Here is an 18536-nt window from a genome sequence, read left to right on the forward strand (position 1 = left end):
AAATGCTACTAAAAATGCATGAAATGCAAAAGCTACCAACAACAGATGAAAACCAAAAAGAATGTTAAAGGAAGTATTCCTCTGGCAGATCTTAGTGCTGTTTTTTTCTCAGCTAGTACCTCACACACACACACACACACGCACACACAGACACACCATATTTTGGTCTCAAATATTCACAGCAAGGAGGCAAAGCAGTGTCTGATTTAACCATGGACCATGTCTCTTTTTCCCTTTCAGGGTAAAACTGGGTAGCTCAGCCATTTGAACGATGTCATTACTTATCATAACTTCTCCAACTAGCCTGTGAAGTGTGTTTCTGCACATGTATATGGAAGTAAAACGGATTTTCAACCTCACCTCATTCCTCCCTCTCTTCTTTTATGCCACAGCATGCCCTTCTACCACTAACTCCCTGGTGAGTATATAAAACTAAACTAGCCAAGGGCTTGCTGGCGGGTTCTTATCCCTAGAGAGATGAGTCTCAAAAACCCAGACTTGGTCTCAAAAACCCAAAGATCAGAATTTTGAAAAGCTTTATTGCATGCACATTATTCTAAATGGCAGAGATATTTGGGAACAATGTACAAGCAAGTAGACTTGTGAAAGAATACTCAAAAAAAAGAACAGGAAAGGTACTTACTGGTTGATCATTACTTACAAAGCTCCAGGGGTGTGTGTGGGGGGGAATTGTGCCTGGGCCCCACCCCCCATGGGCCCCAATCTCCTGTGGCGCCCCCCAGTGGAGCCCTGCCCCTCACAGAGCCCCCCCCCCACTTATTTTATTTCAGCCAACAGCCGGCTGAAAAAACAGCCTGCTCCGGCTGCTGGGGACTGGCTGGTGGGTCAGGGCAGGGCAGGGCAGGACGAGGGGGGAGGGGGAAGAGTGTGGGGGTGATTTCTGCCCCCACATGACCCCAATGGCATGTGCCCTGGGAGGGTTGCCCACTAGGCCCTGTTATTGCTATGCCATTGCAAAGCTGTGTACAGCTAAGTCACAGGACCTAAGTTCTGACTGAGAACTGGTTTGCAACATTCATAGACTTTCCCTATGGTTTGGAAGTCTCTGTCCTGGGCCAGTCAAGTGGGGTACAGCTTAAAAAATTCCCTCCATGGTGACTTTTAACTGGTCACTTCAAAAATAAATTTTGCACACTGCACCTAAAGGCATCCTATGGTGCAACTAAAGTTCTCCTTGTAAGTAATGAGAAGGCCAGGAATAATTTGGCACAGCAAATGTCAGACTGGCCAAAATGGCAAAAATAGGCATGCTGATTCTGCCATTTCATCCACCAGAACAAAGGCATAAGCCTCTTCCTGGAACCAGGCCTGGCTTGGGACCTTATTTCTCACATAAACAGACACGTCCGTATTGTTTTAACACAAGTTAATCCATTCCATTCGTAACAATTCCTACATAGCAAGTTATTACAACATTGGAAATGGTCCATCATTAAATGTCAGGTTATGTAAATGAAGACCTTTTATTTTCAGGGATATATGTTGAAATTGCATGCATGTTCATGATACTTATATGCAAAAGCTGATTTTTATTTATTTGCGAGTCCAGCATTTAAGATGGGGGTAGGAAACAAGCAGGGCAGAAACTACCATGAAACTCCTGAATCCCATAATAAGAGACTGACAACCTTGTTGCAATAAAATTGGCCACAGCTCTATTAGTTACAGCAGCTGTCAGAGCCTGGGCATCGTATTGAGCAATGGATCCAGATATCAGGCAACCACCCTGCTGATATACCACTCCACCTAGCCGCAGCCCACCTGCTGGGTAGGGGGGAAACATGCAGGATGACGGGTTGAAGGATTCCACTTGGGCACCATCTTATATGTGGTCTCCCAGCCACTCGGAGTGAGGGCGTTGAAACAGCCCCCAAGCTGGGCATGTTCCAAAGCACTCGCCCCAAAATCCCTTAAGGAAATCTCCAAGTTTTGTGAAAAGGGCATGCAGGCCAATTTCCCCCTTCCCCACAAAATGAATCCAGCTCCCTGCTGAAATGATCAAAACACAGTTGTAACAAAAGGAACACCAGTGATATATGAACAGCAATTCCAATACAACACCAACAAACGAAACAGAGAGGGAGGGCCGGGCGGGCGGAAGAAAGTCAGGAGGCAAAGGGAGCCCTTGGCAGGTAGGCTGTGGCTTAATTAGTGCTGGGGCAGGGCCAGGAAGCAAGCCCTGCCCCGTGACGGCTCCAGCCTGCCGCCTGCCCACAGCCTGAAGGAGGCCAAACAGCCAGCGCCAAGGCCTCTCGTGCCTGCACCATGGCCCGCCCAGCCGTTGACTGCTACACGGGCTATGTCCTGCTCCCCCAGGACCACAAGACTGTTGCATCTTTTCCTTCACCATCATGGGCTCGCCAATGGGGGCCCACATTAGTCTGAGCACTTCTCTTTTTGCAAAAGGCATCTTGAATCATCAAATTTGTATTATTTTATTTATTTATTTATTTATTTTTTAGGCTTGTATACCGCCCAACCCCCAAAGGGCTCTTATTGATGAATGTGGGTCACCACGCCTATTTAAAAGCAGAGAAAAGGGTACAGAATCTAGCAATTACTTGTCCACATGAGGTTCACTGCACATGAATTCCCCTGCTCTACAGCAGACAGCAGCACATATGATAAATCTCTGTTCATGCCTGTGCAACTGGCTTAATTACCCATCATTTTCCTCATGCAGAAGTCAGCAATATAAATGAAGAGAAAGATGAACCATTGCTGAGAATTCCACATGCAAGCCAGCCGCTGCTTGTCCGTGTTCTTGGTCTTATAGATCTCAGAAGCATAGAATGATAGAATCATAGAGTTGGAAGAGGCCCCAAGGGCCATCAAGTCCAACCCCCTGCAATGCAGGAACACACCATCAAAGCACTCCCAACATCTGCTCATCCAGCCTCTGTTTAAAAACCTCCAAAGAAGGAGACTCCACCACTCTCCGAGGCAGTGAATTCCACTGTAGAATAGCCCTGACAGTCAGGAACATCTTCCTAATGTTTAGGTGGAATCTCTTTTCCTTCACCTTGAATCCATTACTCCGTGTCCTAGTCTCTGAGGCAGCAGAAAACAAGCTTGCTCCCTCTTCGACATGACATCCCTTCAAATATTTAAACATGGTTATCATGTCAACCTACGCTTCTCCAGACTAAACATCCCCAACTCCCTAAGTCTCTCTTTGTAGGCCATGGACTCCAGACATTTCACCATTTTGCTTGCCCTCCTCTGGACCCGCTCCAGCCGGTCAATATCCCACCCGAACTGCAATGCCCAGAACTGCACACAGTATTCCAGGTGAGGTCTAACCAACGCAGAATGGAGAGGTAGAATTACATCCCTCAATCTTGACACTATACTCCTATTGATACAACCCAGAATCGCATTGGCTTTCTTGGCTGCCGCATCACACTGCTGACTCATGTTTAGTTTATAGTCTATTAAGACTCCCAGATCTCTTTCGTATGTAGTGTTGTCAGGCCAGGTGTCACCCATCCTATATCTGTGTGTTTCATTTTTTCTACCTATGTGTAGTATCTTACATTTATCTCTGTTGAAACTCATTTTGTTTGTTTTGGCCCACCTGTCTAATCTTTCTAGGTCATTTTGAATTCTGACTCTGTCCTCTGGGGTATTAGCTACCCCTCCGCATTTGGTGTCATCTGCACATTTTATTAGCATGTCCTCTATTCCATCATCCAGGTCGTTGATAAAAATATTGAATAGCGTTGGGCCCAGGACAGAACCCTGTGGCACCCCACTAGTCACTTCTTTCCAGGATGAAGATGAGCCATTAATTAGCACCTTTTGAGTTCGATCAGACAACCAATTAGAAATCCATCTAATATCAGTGTTGTCTAGTCCACATTTCACTAGCTTACTTGCAAGAATATTATGGGGCACCTTGTCAAAAGCTTTACTAAAATCCAGGTATGCTACGTCCACAGCATTCCCTTTGGTCTAGCAAGCTCGTCACTTTATCAAAAAAAGAGATAAGATTGGTCTGGCATGACTTGTTTTTCAGAAACCCATGCTGACTTTTTGTGATCACAGTATTCCCTTCTAAGTGCTGGCAGACCATCTGTCTAATGATCTGCTCCAAAATCTTCCCTGGTATCGATGTCAGGCTGACTGGATGGTAATTATTAGGGTCCTCCTTTTTCCTCTTTTTGAAGATGAGGATAACATTAGCCCTCCTCCAGTCCACTGGGATTTCTCCTGTTCTCCAGGAGTTCTCAAAGATTACAGCAAGTAGTTCTGAGATTACTTTTGCCAGTCTTTTAATACCCTGGGTTGTAGTTCATCAGGCCCTGGAGATTTGAATTCGTTTAAAGTAGCTAGGCATTCCTGCACTACCTGTTTATTAATTTTGTGCTGCGTTTCTCCCACTGTATCTTATGTTTCTTTTTCTCCTGGATGTGCAGTGTTTCCTTTTTGGGAAAAGACAGAGGCAAAGAAGGTGTTGAGTAGTTCTGTCTTTTCTCCATCCCCCATTAGTATTTTGCCATCCCCTCCATGCAGTGACTCTATCCTATCATTTTTCTTCCTTTTGCTACGGACATATCCAAAAAAAGCATTTTTGTTGTTTTTAACCTCTCTGGCAAGCCTCAGCTCATTGTGAGTGTTAGCTTTTCTGACTTTCTCTCTACACATCCTGCTTGTTTGTTTGAATTCCTCCTTGGTGATTTTCCCCCTTTTCCATTTCTTGCACATGTCCTTTTTAAATCTTAGCTCAGTTGAAAGTTCTTTAGACAGCCATCCTGGTTTCCTGAGACACCTTCCATTTTTCCTCCTCACTGGAACTGTTTGAAATTGTGCCCTCAAGATCTCACTTTTAAGAAACTCCCAGCCATCATGCACTCCTTTCTCTTTTAGTATTTTTACTGATAATATTCAAAAAGCATTCATAAAATTGATAGATATCTGCAGCATCCAGTCTAGTTTATTTCACTATATCAAGGGTCTGCAACCTTTTACGCTCAAAGAGCCGTTTGGACCCATTTTCCACGGAAAAGAAAACACATAGAGCTGCAAATACTTTTTGACATTTAAAATGAAGATAACACTGTGTATTTTGGTTTTTTACCTTTATGCTTTGAATAAAAAAGTATAGTGTGTTGCTTATGAAATCCATGAAGTGCTACAGAGAAAAATATATTCTATTTATGTAAAGAACACATTTTTAATATTTTGAACTTTTTTAAAAAATAACAAAAAATAACAAAAAAACATGCCACCCCCTCCTCTCCCAAATGGCAGACGGACACCCCCCCACACACGGATCCCAGCCAAGAAGGCTGCCTTGCGCCTGCCCTGTCCCTCGGGTGCTCTGGGGATGTTTGGCCCGCTCGACGGGTGGAGGCGGCTTCTGCAGCCCTCCTTCCTTCCATGGCAGAGCTGAGAGTTCCCCAGCTCAGCCATGACGGGGAAGAGGCTGCAGAAGCCGCCACTGCCCATCGGGTGGGCCAAATGTCCCCCAGAGCAGCCGGGGACAGGGGAGACCGGCGCCCAGGCAACCCCCTCCCCTCCCAAACGGTGGACAGACACCCCATGGACACTGCTGCTTTTCCCCCCCCCCCTGCAAAGGGGGGGAATTCCCCACGCTCCCTGCTTGAACAGTGAACGTGCAGCCAATGGCCCAGCAGCCGCTGCTTTTTTCTCCTCCTGCAGGGGGGGGATTCCCCACGCTCCCCAGGAAGGGGCCAGGAGCTGCACCACAAGCTCGAAAGAGCCGTTTGCAGCTCGGGAGCCGCAGGTTCACGACCCCCGAACGATAGTATAGTATTTCAACAATGAGTCATGTAGCAAATCACAAGGTCGATCTGTTCAATAATGTGCTTCTTTTCCTACCCTTCCAAAACAATTCACTGCTTTCCTCCCAGTATCTCCAATTGGGTTGCCAAAAATTCTGAAGTCCAGAATAAAGATGTCAACAGCAGACTTTATTTCTCTATCAACATTTGCTCTACGAATTTTTATGAAACAATTTGATGGGCTGGTACAACATCATTCTAAGTAGTAAACTAATTATAGTACTAATTATGCAGAGGTTGCACACAAGATTCAGTGTAAAGTGCTACAGACTAAATGAGTCACTATTATTTGCTAGTACAGGCAGTTTTTAATCGTAACTATAAATAGTTCATTTGCTTGCAGTTCCCAAGCACAGCAAATGCCACACTGGCATCCTTGAAGTTGTAAGGATACCTTCGACAGAGCCAGTGCAACAAAACTACCCGTTTAATTTCTGTGATCACAATGGCAAGAGGTAGCACTTTCATAAACATTATAAGAATATTGATATTTGCACGGTGCAAAACAAAAACCACATGCAGTAGCAACCACCAGGAGCAGCCAGGTTACTTGTATACCCTGGAAACATTTGAAATGGTCAGTTTTAACATTTTTATTTGCATTACTCCCTTATAGCAGTTTAAAATATAAATTATTGACAATTGTATTTTTTTCCATAATATTTTTTATTAATTTCCTTCTTTAAAAAACACATTGAACATAAAACATACATGAAACAATTGAAACACATAAGACATCAACAAATATTAACATATAACAAATGAACCACATTTACAATTACCCAAACATAATCTATCCTACCCCAACTACCCATAACAATAACACATAATTCAATACATCTAAATCAATTCAGTTACTTCACTATTCTTTGGTAATTTATTCTTTAGCTTTAATAAACTTAAATATCTATACTATACTACCTTGTTTTTCATTCCATATTTTTAATAATTAACCTACAAATATACCTTGTATTTCATAATGCTTTTGTTGTGATATAACTGCCCAATACTTATTGCTTTGGACTTCCCCTGTTAAGTAACTGAATCCATGTTTATTTTTCCCTTTTTTTTTACTGCCATCCCTTGTCATAAGCAAATAAATTGCTTTGTCCTATAAAGTGTCAAATATATATATATATATATATATATTAAAAAAACAGCTATATTGTGAAAACAAATTGTGAAATCTGGTCAGACTGGCTTACAAGTAAGCTGATTTCTGAATCTTGCAAATGGAAGGGCTGGGGCACCACAGTTAGACTGGGCTTCCGGCATCAACTGGACCCAATACAGCCCTGTCTCAGTCTTAAGGCTTCTTCATCTTGTGATCCAAGGCTGTGATCCACAGCTGCAAACTTGGCATGCAGACAACAAGAAGCAAAAACTGGAAGTGATCCAGTTGGAAGTGGAACAAGCAACAGTCAACCAAAGTTTCTCCAACAACAAACTGACCTCTTCAAAGACCAAAAGCAAAGGGAAAATGTAGTAGTGCTGTAGTGTGTTGTGTGATGAATGGGAGTTGCTCTGATGCTGAAACACTACAAGTTTGTTTGCTAGAATGGAAAATCAGGTCCCCAACTACATGGCGGTGCAGAGTGACAGTTTTAGCGTGACACGTGATTCGGGAAAGCTTAGAGCAAGTCATGAAACATCCACTGAGCTCCCCAGCCAAAGACTTTTTTTAGCCAATTCTGCCTTTTTATAGGCTGTCTGCCTGTCTGTCCTTCTTACTAAAAACACTCATAAAATAATACAGTTCTCTTTGGAAACCAGAGTTTGATCTTCAGGAAAAACAGGGTGCTCACACAAAAGACTCAGCCCATATGATTTTCTTTTCCCAATAACAAAATTAGCCATCCATTTAAAAGTAGACGGGTTACTGGGTTTATTATCATTAGAACTGGCATTTTAAGGATTTCAAAATATGTCCAGTTATTTAGTCTTTTCAAGCTAACAACCCAATTTCCAGAATGCTACACTAGCTGAAGATTCCAATCATTTACTCACAACAATAAAATGTTGCATCACTGTAGAGTACTGCTACAGTGTGTTGTTTGAAAACCAACCCTTGTTCCCCTCAAGGCCACTATATAAAGAAGTCCTCAAAAGACTTCCAGATCTTTTTTAAAAAATCAGTAGTTGCATTTGTTTTTAATGGTTACCGTTCAACAAAGCTATGTACACACAGGAAGATTATTTGAAGTTTTAAGCACAAACCCTTGCATTTCTGAAAGGGTAAGGCTATTTTCAGTCCCAATTTAAAGAAAAGGAAAATATTGGTAGCCTTTTTTTTTTCTCTGATCATGGCCCATATAAATAAATATGATGATGGTTCCTTTTTAGGATACTATTGGACAGTGTATTCTCTGTTTTCCTCTATTATTTCCACTGTTGTGCTAGAGAATACCAGAAAGTATACTAGGTATTGCTGGTGGACCATGCCCCACAGAAGAAAGTCACTAGACTCAGCCAGCCACAGAAGGGCTTTGGAGATTGTATCTTCATACTCTGATTAGCACAGCCTTCCACAATTATCCAAAAATGATATAAAATCAGACTCCTTACATAAATACTGCCTGGTAATTGATATTCGGCAATGATCAAATAAAGGGTTAGCAACCATTTATAAATTAAAGAGCCAAACTACATCCAAAATCGGAGCAAGAGAGCACCAGTTAGTCAGTAAAAGAAATTCCATTTGCATAGCTGGAACAGTTTACAATAGCATCAATGACAACTGACAATGTTCATTAATACTCCATAAAGTTTCTACAGTTCAAACACTGGTCACTGGGAATCCCTTACTAGGAAGCAGCACACTCAAGTGTCATGCCCCCACAGACCCTTTAAGATTTAGTTTTCCTTTATATAGAATGGGTTTAGCTATGTTTTGTATAATATTCAATGGGAGGGAACCTAATTTAGTTCTGTCCCTTTAAGAAGCCCTAGGGCTGGTGTTCTACGGCAGTTATTACCCAGCAACCCATCTGGTTTTGGCAGTTAGGTGCCAACGGAAGCTGGGTGGCAGCAACAAGTTAGACAGTCGAAGATGTTATAGGCTCGCAGTATTTAAGTTAAACAGTCATAGATGTTATAGATTCACCGTATTTAAGTTAAAAAGTCATAGATGTTATAGGCTCACAGTATTTACAATAAATTCCAGACTCCAGAAAGTTTCTGCAACAAAGTAACCTTTATTTCGTTAGACCTGGGAGGAGTCAGGGTCTGTCAACGTTGTTACAATTAAAGCTTTAAGTGTTGAACTGTTAACTGAGTCAGTGAGTCTTACATTCTGCTTTGGCCGGGTGCAGGGCACCTGAATAACCACCTGGGAAGCAGAACATCAAGGTCTCACAACGAATGATAAACATACCAAGGAGGAGCTCCCTGGACGATCATTGGCAGAAACCTGCACATGGTTTGCATTTGGATTACTGGCAGCTATTTGCCTCTTATCATTTCCCTCTCTGGAAAGCATCTCTAAGAAGCCTTTTAGTCCCATGAAACCTTTGCCCGCCATCCCCTTCGCATCCTGGTTGTTCTGCCATCCCACCTGCCACTCCAAGGCCCGTTCCACGTGGGCCCCCACAGCAGTCCCAGAGCAGGAGACACGAGGCAGGGAGACACGCCCACGCTGCCCTCCGACCTCCGGGGGTTTTCTTTTTTTAAATAGAACTGTATTTTGTCCTATACTGAGTCATATTAGGCTCTAAACTACTATTTGTTACAAGGGTTGAATAAGACATAAATGGGTTGGGCTGACCCCTGGGATGGGGGGTGGCTGGTCCCAGAACAGAACTGGAAGGGGGGAGGTGCACTGGCCAGCCTGCAGCGAGGTGCCTTGAGAGGGCTTATCAGGCCCACAAGCCAGTTGAGGCAATTCCCCCCCTTGCCAAGTCTAGCCAATGAGCTGCATGTTTGACCCCCCTGCTCTTGGCCCATAGTTGGCAGACCCCTATAGAGTAGGGCTGATGTCAATTTCGCTGACCTTGGCATCCATTATTACAGAAAGCAAAGACCTGGCTTCATACACACACATGTCCACCACAGAAAGGGCACAATCCCGGCTGAGGATGTGCATGAGTAAGTTACCTATCTATATATATAAAAAGCAAACTGTGAGTTTGTTCCTGATGGTCTAGTACAGGAACTGCTGGGCCAATCCCTCTGAAAATTCCCAGCCATGGTAGTCAGCCAGGCGAGAGTGTTTTTAAATGTTCACATACCTGAAATTTCACACCTGGCCCAGGTAAAATGCCTTTTTCCTGGTGCTCCATAGTGAAGGATATGAAGCTAAAGCAACTGTGACATACTTTGAATGGCTGTGTCGCGCCCCTCAGAGGGTTTACTCAGAAGCGACACCTATTGCCATGAACCAAACTTACTCCCAGGTAAAGGATCATGACCAGCCAGCCTAGATGTGTGGGAGGGGTGCCTTTCCATTCCCCCCCCAAGGAATGCAGTCACACACATCAATGACATCGCACAGTATCAGGCTGCACGTTTCCATGAGCACGTACTGCTGGCCTCTGCAATTGATTTTCTGCTACTGCTCCTTTCCCATTTCACCACAACAAGCCACAGCAACGCGTGGCCGGGTACCATTAGTTACAAAGAAACTTATTGCAGATGGAAATCACGTGATGCCACCTCACACACAAGTTCCAATTCAGCTGCAACACTTTTCTGACTGACAGTTCTGAAATGTCAATTGAGAGATGTGCGTGCACATGTGAATTCACCCTAAGCTAAGTCATCCCAATAAGTCATGACCAAATTAGAATTACACCCATGTGTAACACTAAATCACATACTGGGGCTCAAGGCCCCCAGGAGGAAACCACTAAGCAACCAAATGATTTATAAGCAGATAAAGCTGTCTGTCTTCCCAGTGGTCCACATATATATTGAATGCTTATGCTCTGAAACAGTTACCTTGGAAGAGGTCCTACAATATGGTTAGATTTTGCTTCCACTCTTTGGTCTTTAAGCATATTTTCCCTCCAAGATTGACAGCTTACCACAATGTCTTTCTTCAGGTTCACTTGGCCAGAGTGTAGATCTACCAAACAGCACTTGCCAGACGGCCTAGTAAAATTCTGCCGAAAAACACCTCAGATTATGGAGATGGCAGTCAACATATCCAGTTTACCAGGGACCAGAAAGTACATCCTTCAGTCGGTTGGCAACCAAAATCTGCCGTCTTCTCCCTGGAACCATCAAAAACAAAACTTAATGTTGCATGACAGAGACATTAGTCAGATTTAGGATTTGCACTTAGTTATTGGAGACCTATTTTAATAATGATCTTGTGATTGGGCTGCTCTTAGAATTACACTCACAAAGCCATGCAACTAAGGCTCATTCTGCACATGCAGAATAATGCACTTTCAAACTGCTTTTAGTGCTCTTTGAAGCTGTGCGGAATAGCAAAATCCACTTGCAAACAGTTGTGAAAGTGGTTTGAAAACGCATTATTTTGCGTGTGCGGAAGGGGCCTAAGATTCAGTCAGGAGCTGATTGGCAAGGAGATCCACCCCATTCCATCTCTCTCTCTCTCTCTCTCTCTCTCTCTCTCTCTCTCTCTCTCTCTCTCTCTCTCTCTCTCAAACACATACACACACACACACACACACACAGCATATCCCTAGTGAACAACAACACTCACAGGACTTGACAAACAGGAAGCTCTTGTTGGTGGAACCCGTAGCTACCAGCGTACCCCATCCAACTTGGGGTACAAAAGGGTTTCTTTCAGGTAATTAAAGAATCTTAAGCCAAGCCCTCTTTGTCTCTCCTGGCTGGTCTTGGGCAAGGGAAGGACGAAGGAGGGGGGAAGTCAATAGATTTGTTTGCCTGTTTATATTTATACCTTGCCCTGCCCTGACCAAGATTGGGCTCAGAGCAGCCAACAATACCCAAAAAAATCAACAGGTAAATAATTAATTAATTTCAAACCCCACAAACCAAATGTTCCCATCTGGCGCTACAATTACTACACTAAAATTCTAGTTCCCAGAAGGGAGTCACTAGAAAGTAAAACTAGATACTAAGCCATCATCGAGTATAGAATCCAATCAAGCCATAAATAAGACGAAAGATAATAGTAGTGTTAGGGGTAGGGAGGCCAGCCATGAGGTAACCGTTGCGGTCTGAACCACAGGCCTGGTTGAATGTCTCGGTCTTGCCAGCCTTGCAGAATTGGACCAGATCCTGCAAGGTCTGGGTCTCTTTTCACAGAGTTTCACTAGGCCGAGATCAGAGCTGAAAAACCCTAGGACACGGCCAGACTTGTCAGAGAATAGGCTAGCAGCCACATGCGAGAGGTCGGGTGCCTGGCCACTGCAGGCTGCTTATGGAAAAGCCTCCCTGCCGCTGAGAAGCTCTCCCTGGGCCAAATGGCCTCACACCTCCTTTCTGGTGGCGTAAATCCAAGATCCCAGCTACCGAATAATGCAGGCAATGACTGGGAGGAAACTAACGGCAGCTGCTCCCCTGGCCATGCCCCACGACGCAGGTGGTGGCAGGGGCCCCGGAATGCTGGTGTGGGGTCTGGCACAGCGTCCCACCACTGGGGGGCAGCAGCCGCCACATGCCAGCAGATCCACCCCTCTGCCAGAGCAAGTGCCCCAAGGAGGGCAAATCCACCAGCATGGTGCTGCTCCCACAGGTGGATTCCTGTCCGCCGCCATCGCCTTTGGATGGGGCTGTAACAGTGCCATCCTAAGGACACTCTTCTGGGAGTACACTCCAATGAATACTGATAGGATTCTAGAAGACCAGCTTAAGGGTGATTTCTAAGGGAAAAAAGATGGGGCAAAATTAAGGTGACCAGATTTTTACTCCTGTAACGCGGGGCACGTGCGCGCACCCGCGCGGCCACAGGAGCACACTGCCTTTTGCGGAGCTCCCCGGTCAGGAAACAGGGAAGCGCCCCAGAAGGCAGGGCGGCAGCGCAGGAGGCGCACGCAGCCGCAGGAGCGCATTGCCTAATTGGGACAATTTTAAAACCCCGCGGGATGCGAGACACATTGCGGAAAAGCGTGAGTGTCCCGCCAAAAGTGGAACGGCTGGTCACCTTAGGCAAAATGTCCTAACAAGAACTGCAATGCGGAGAAGGGGTGGGTCTGGACACCCAGTTAGGGCAACCAGTTTCTGTATGCTTGAGTCCGCAAGAGCCGAAGGTAGCCCTTGCCAGCATCCAAAGTCAATTCTACATTATTCAGACAAGCAAGAAGCAGTATCCACCTGGAGAATGGAAACAACGGGTAGCATGTTGCCAAATTACGATAATCCAAAATGTGAAAATGTGCCAACGTGTGGGAGTGGGCTGCATACTCTTTTCCTTTTGCACTGAGGTGGGCTGGGAGGAGTTGGATGCAAAACCTTTCATTTGTCTAATATTCAGAGAAAACAAGGAAATCCTAGTAAACCAAAGATAATCCTGACTAATACGGTTCTCATGTATTATCTAACCCAGGTGCAGCTTCCCTGGGGTCTGCTCTTGCTTGTCAACTGTACTCTAAGCTCCCCGATAAGGCTTTGTTAAAGGAACTCCATACAATAGGCAACGTTCCCACAGATAAAGAATACACGGCCCAGGAACTCCTCATAAGTGCTCTCAAGCAATTAACTGTGTGCTGGCATAATTACTCTGAAAGGAAGTGCCTTCACGCGGCCTTGAGACAGAAGAATTCTCACCAAGCAGAACAGGAGAAAAGGAAGGTTACATTTTATTCTGATCCCTCTCAAATTAAAATAGCTGCAAAGTGGGGAAGGACTGGGGAGGGGAGGTTCTGAAGCCTTCAAGAAAACAAGTACATATTCATTTGGCTTCTTGTCTCCCACAGTCCTCCTTGAATTTCAGCACTCAAGAAAATCTGCTATTGCTGTCCTAGATCCCTGGAGGTACGATGCGGCTGCCAGGAACACACATAAGAACACACGCAATCACACAACCATGCAGAGGTTGGGCGGTGTGATCAAATACAGGAAGACAGTGTGTCAAAGTAAGTGGGTCACCGACGGAGATTCAGAAGTGCACCTGGACATGGCCATTGGGATGTTTCACAATTTCATGAAATTTCCATACAGAGCAGCAGAATCTCATCGGTAGAAACCAGCATTGCTGCAAACACTGTGTTTCACAAGGCACCTAAACATGTCCATGCGAAATTGCAAAATGGCACTGGGTGCAAATAATTGGAACAGCACGGAATCTGGGGAACTTTCAAAGGGTCTGGAGGCCTTTAAGCCCCAGCATGCTGTAATGGTTCACAGCAGTAGACTCTAATCTGGACTACCAGGTTTGATTCCCCATTCCTCTGCGTGAAGCCTGCAGGGTGACCTTGACCGAGACACAGTTATCTCAGAATTCTCTCAGTCTATGCAGAGGCATCCAATGGTAAACCACCTCTCTTGCCTTGGAAAACCTATGGGATCAGTCTAGGTCAGCTGTGACTTGATGGTGTGCACACACATATAAACACACACACACACACACGCTAATAGATCATAAACAGGTGGACAAGGAATAGCCAAGGAATAGCTACATGTTCCTCAACATTGACAGTTGAATCTCTGGCCCACCAGTTACTTCACTGTCTCAGATTCAAGGAAATCAGATCCAAGTATGAGAATCTCACTCCTTTACATTTACCTGATCTCCCCGATTTATTTAGATTACACTACTTGTTGGACAACCCTGATCCTTCTCTCTGTATGATAGTGGCAGACTTTCTCCTGGAAATTACTAAATGCCAGTAGATTTCCTTCGTCCTAACATGTATATCCTGTATTGTATATGCTTTTTAATCTGTTTTTATTATTGTTGTACTGCTGTCTATGCCAATAAAGGCTTACTTCTAAAAAACATTGATGCTCGGTGCATTCACTTTGAAAGAGAAAATGTTGTAGGCCAAAGATACAAGGATCTGCCCTTGCATTTTCAGACCTGAAAGGAAAAAAAGAAAGGCTGAGGGGAAGGGAGGAGAGTGAAACTTATGCCACTAGCACTCTCTAAAACAAGTCTATGCCATGCCAGCCAATGTAGATTCCTCCATTTTGCTCCCCAAAGTCATGTGGCGATGTGTAAAAAGTGAGGCCTGATGGGTGGTATGAAGCCCTTGAGCCCTCAGGTGTTCTCCTGTGCGCATATCTGTACCTGTGGGACACATGGCCTGCAGTAGATGTTCTTCTGCCAAAATGAATCCTATTCCTCTCCATCAATGCCCCACTGATGGCTGCTCTTGGCAACCAGCACCACTCTCCCACAGCCTGCATTTTCTACCACATGTTCAGGACTTCTGTTTGAGGTGAACGGCCCAAGTTCTTCTGGCTCTTTGTGGATTCACATGCTTTTGCTGGGCTCACAATCCCAACTCCACAGGAAAGAGTCCCTGGGCCTTTCCCCACTTACCTCAAGCCCTGCGCTACTTGAGGAGAGTAGCGCGGGGTCCCCCGGCACTCCCCACGAGAGGGGCGGCGACAGCACAGCCGCCCTGACGCTGCTGCTGTCGCACCCCCTCAGCGCACGGCATCCCTGGTGCTCTTGCAAAGGGCGCCTTTTGATGACCCCGTGCAGAGAGTGCGGGGTCGTGGGGACGCCCGGGCGCGCGCCAGGGATGCAGCGCGCTGGGAGCAGCACGCAGCAAAGGGCCCACAAAGGTAAGTGGGGAAAGAGTCCATGACTTCATATGTGGAAGAAGAGGGTGTCCCCATCCTCGATAGAACTAAGACCATCCACAGCTCCCTCACTGTCCTCCTGAGGCATCAAAAACACTGCTCCTCAGCTGAGAAGGGAGAGCTTGAGGGAAGACAAAACTACAGAAAAAATTATGTAGAAGGGGGGGAAAGAATTGGCTGTGGGAACCTAGTTAAGGAGCGAAAGAAACAATCAAACAAACAAACCTAAGCTGCTCCTTGACAAGACAGGAAATGTAAGATTGCTGGCTCAGCACAGATCTATCCCTGACAGCAGCACTGAGGCAGATGAATGACCTTGGGCTGAGAATGCTGAAACAACTGAATTGACTGCAGCTGCCTTATCTGTTCCAGCAAGATAATTTCATATTTAAGCAGCCAATAAAGAGAACCGGGGGGGGGCGGCGAGGGGGAACAACGTGTCAACGTGGCACCTTTGAAGCCATGCAATATTTCACGCTCTGTGCAAACCTAACTGTTCTGGATTGGACTGGACCATACCTTTTGGGTTTGCCCTCTCCTGCATCGATGCTTTTGACTCAGAATGATGCTTGTTCTTGGACTGTGTCCATTGACCATGACTCCTGTCTCCTGCCATAGCCTGTCTCTGGACATATGGTGGCTCCCATCCCAGGGGGGGGGGGGGTTTGGAACGAAGACAAATTCTTTAATTGACTGTGGGAATCACCCATGATAAGATGACCTCTCTGCACCGCTTCTCAGAGTGAGAATGGGGAAAAGATTTTTTTTATCCCTCAGCCATTAGATTTCAGTTTCCACATGTTAGATGACTAGCACTGCAATCCTTAGAACACTTTTTGGGAAAGAAGGCCCATTGAAGAGATCTGCTCAGAATGGCACCACTAGAGAGCTTTTCAGCTGAGCTCTACAGAAGCAAACAAAAAAAGTTGGACGTCCCCTGCATCCCCCACAAAAACCTACGGGGGTAACCTCTTGGAAGTTCCTGAGTGCTCTAGATCCAGCATGGGCTTAGCTGCCAGATACCATCCACATACCAGATTTTTAAAAAATCTAGAGTTGTCAACTTTATCCTAAATGCTTCCAGATATTTTATACCAAACAGAACATTCCAAATTGCAAGTCAATGAAGTATTCACGGACAGCTTCCCTAACTCGACAGGTCAAAGATATACCATGGCAGTATTTCCCTATTTGTTGTTATATTATCAAGGAAGCTTGCCAGTAATTGGAAAGAAAAGGTCAAGAATTTCAAGGTGATTTTTTTAAACTTTCACATGCACAGAGATACTGCCATCGTCTTCAGTACTCACAAGCATAAATCAGTACCTTGAATGGGTCAGCGGGACACGTGCAATAAAACTGCTGTTGGCAGCCTGAGCTTTTAAAAATAATGTAATTTCTCTTCTTGAAGGATTCCACGTGGGAGGCTCCATGACTATATAATAAAAGGTTTCTCAGATAGGTTTCACAGTCAACAGACTGCAAATGGCAACGATTGATAGATGACCCTTGAACAATCCTTTAAAAATAAAGGCAGTGCCCCATGCAAGCACAAGGTCATCACGGATCCATGGGGTGACAACACATCACAATTTTTACTAGGCAGACTATGTTTAATGAAAAAGTTTGCCATTGCCCTCCCCAGTCACCTGCCCTTTACCCCCAGAAATCTAGGTACTAATTTTGCCAACCTTGGAAGGGTGGAAGTCCCTATCTAGGCCTAACCTTCCATCATAAAGCCACATGGGCCAGACATAGAGATATTGCTGTAAAAGGAAGTTATCACACTGCTTCAGCAGTGGTAAAGTTTTTTCACACCAGGGGAAGGGGATATGTCCCAGCAGCTCTAAAGGTTTTCAACTCCAAGGTAGTTCAGCAACTTCTCTATGGAGTTCCCTTATGGATAACTGCATGGAACAAGTCCATTGAAAGAATACAATCTGGTTTCCTTTATAAAATACTCGGATTACCACACTCTGTACCATATCCTGTACTATGCTTAGAAACTGGTCAAAACCTACTTGAAACAAGAGCATGGCTGAATACATTCAAGTATTGGATCAAATTATGTTTTAACTCTGATGTGCGCAGTTTAATATACACTGCGCGCCCAAATCTATTTGCCTCCGAATGGCATCAACTTCTCAAATCAAAAATTTACTCACTAGGTTTATTACTGGAAGATCTCTGTATGCTGACACCCAGAGAGATTTTCCAAATCTTGAAAAGTAGACTTCTAGAACAGGAATATCATATCTTGTTGGGGCAAGCAAATAAATCATGCTCACCCCTCTCTGTCGGAATAATACCGGAACAGGGGCACATAGCCAAATATCTTGAATTATTAACTGAACCCCAACAGAGATGGATTATCACAAGGGCCAGATCCAATACCTTCCCATCAGCCATTACAAAGGGTCGTTACTTATCCATCCCTCTCCAGGATCGGGTTTGTCCACACTGTAAAAATCAAGTGGAGGCTCTTGCTCACATTATTCTTGACTGTCCAAGATATGTGGGCATCAGGAATTTCTCTCCCAGGGTGGCCCTAGACAAATCTGAAAGTGACTCTGACTGCTCTGTTGTGGAGTTTCTGTTAAACAACACAGATGTCATGCTCTTGGAAAAAGTAGCAAAATTTCTTTTACAAGTGACAGAACTTTCTAAGTAATGTATACTGCTATATACAGTCTTCCTGTCTGCACTTTAAATGTACTCTTGATTTTTGTATTTGCAGTTCAAAAATGTCTGACAATGCTCTAGAACCTATTTTTAAATGCCAAATAAAGGTTGTTGTTGTTGGGTGGAAGTCAACCTGGAGCTGGCTACCTGAAACTGACTTTTGTCTGGATCGAACTCAGGTCACGAACAGAGCTTTGACTGCAGTCCTGCAGCTCACTGCTTTGTGCCACGGGAACAAATCGCCTTCACCATGAACCATTAATGCATCCTTTGCAATTAACAAAATGAAAAAGACTACAGTTTCTTTAATTAAGAACACCATCAACTTATAATTAGATATCA

The 18536-nt window shown here is 44.7% G+C and overlaps 1 protein-coding gene across 4 annotated transcripts in view; it reads right to left on the reverse strand.

Annotated features, from left to right (window-relative positions):
• CDH18 (cadherin 18) overlaps positions 1-18536 on the reverse strand; it is an 883209-nt gene that overhangs the window by 367183 nt on the left and 497490 nt on the right. For 3 of the 4 annotated variants that reach the window (XM_048508491.1, XM_048508490.1, XM_048508492.1), the window contains one exon: positions 10850-11038. The gene's annotated coding sequence lies outside the window, so the exon portion shown is untranslated. Of the gene's footprint in view, positions 1-10763; positions 10782-10849; positions 11039-18536 lie in introns of those variants that run through there. The other variant, XM_048508493.1, reaches the window with a different exon arrangement.

Source organism: Sphaerodactylus townsendi, linkage group LG09, assembly GCF_021028975.2.
Source record: "Sphaerodactylus townsendi isolate TG3544 linkage group LG09, MPM_Stown_v2.3, whole genome shotgun sequence".
Lineage (NCBI taxonomy): Eukaryota > Metazoa > Chordata > Lepidosauria > Squamata > Sphaerodactylidae > Sphaerodactylus > Sphaerodactylus townsendi.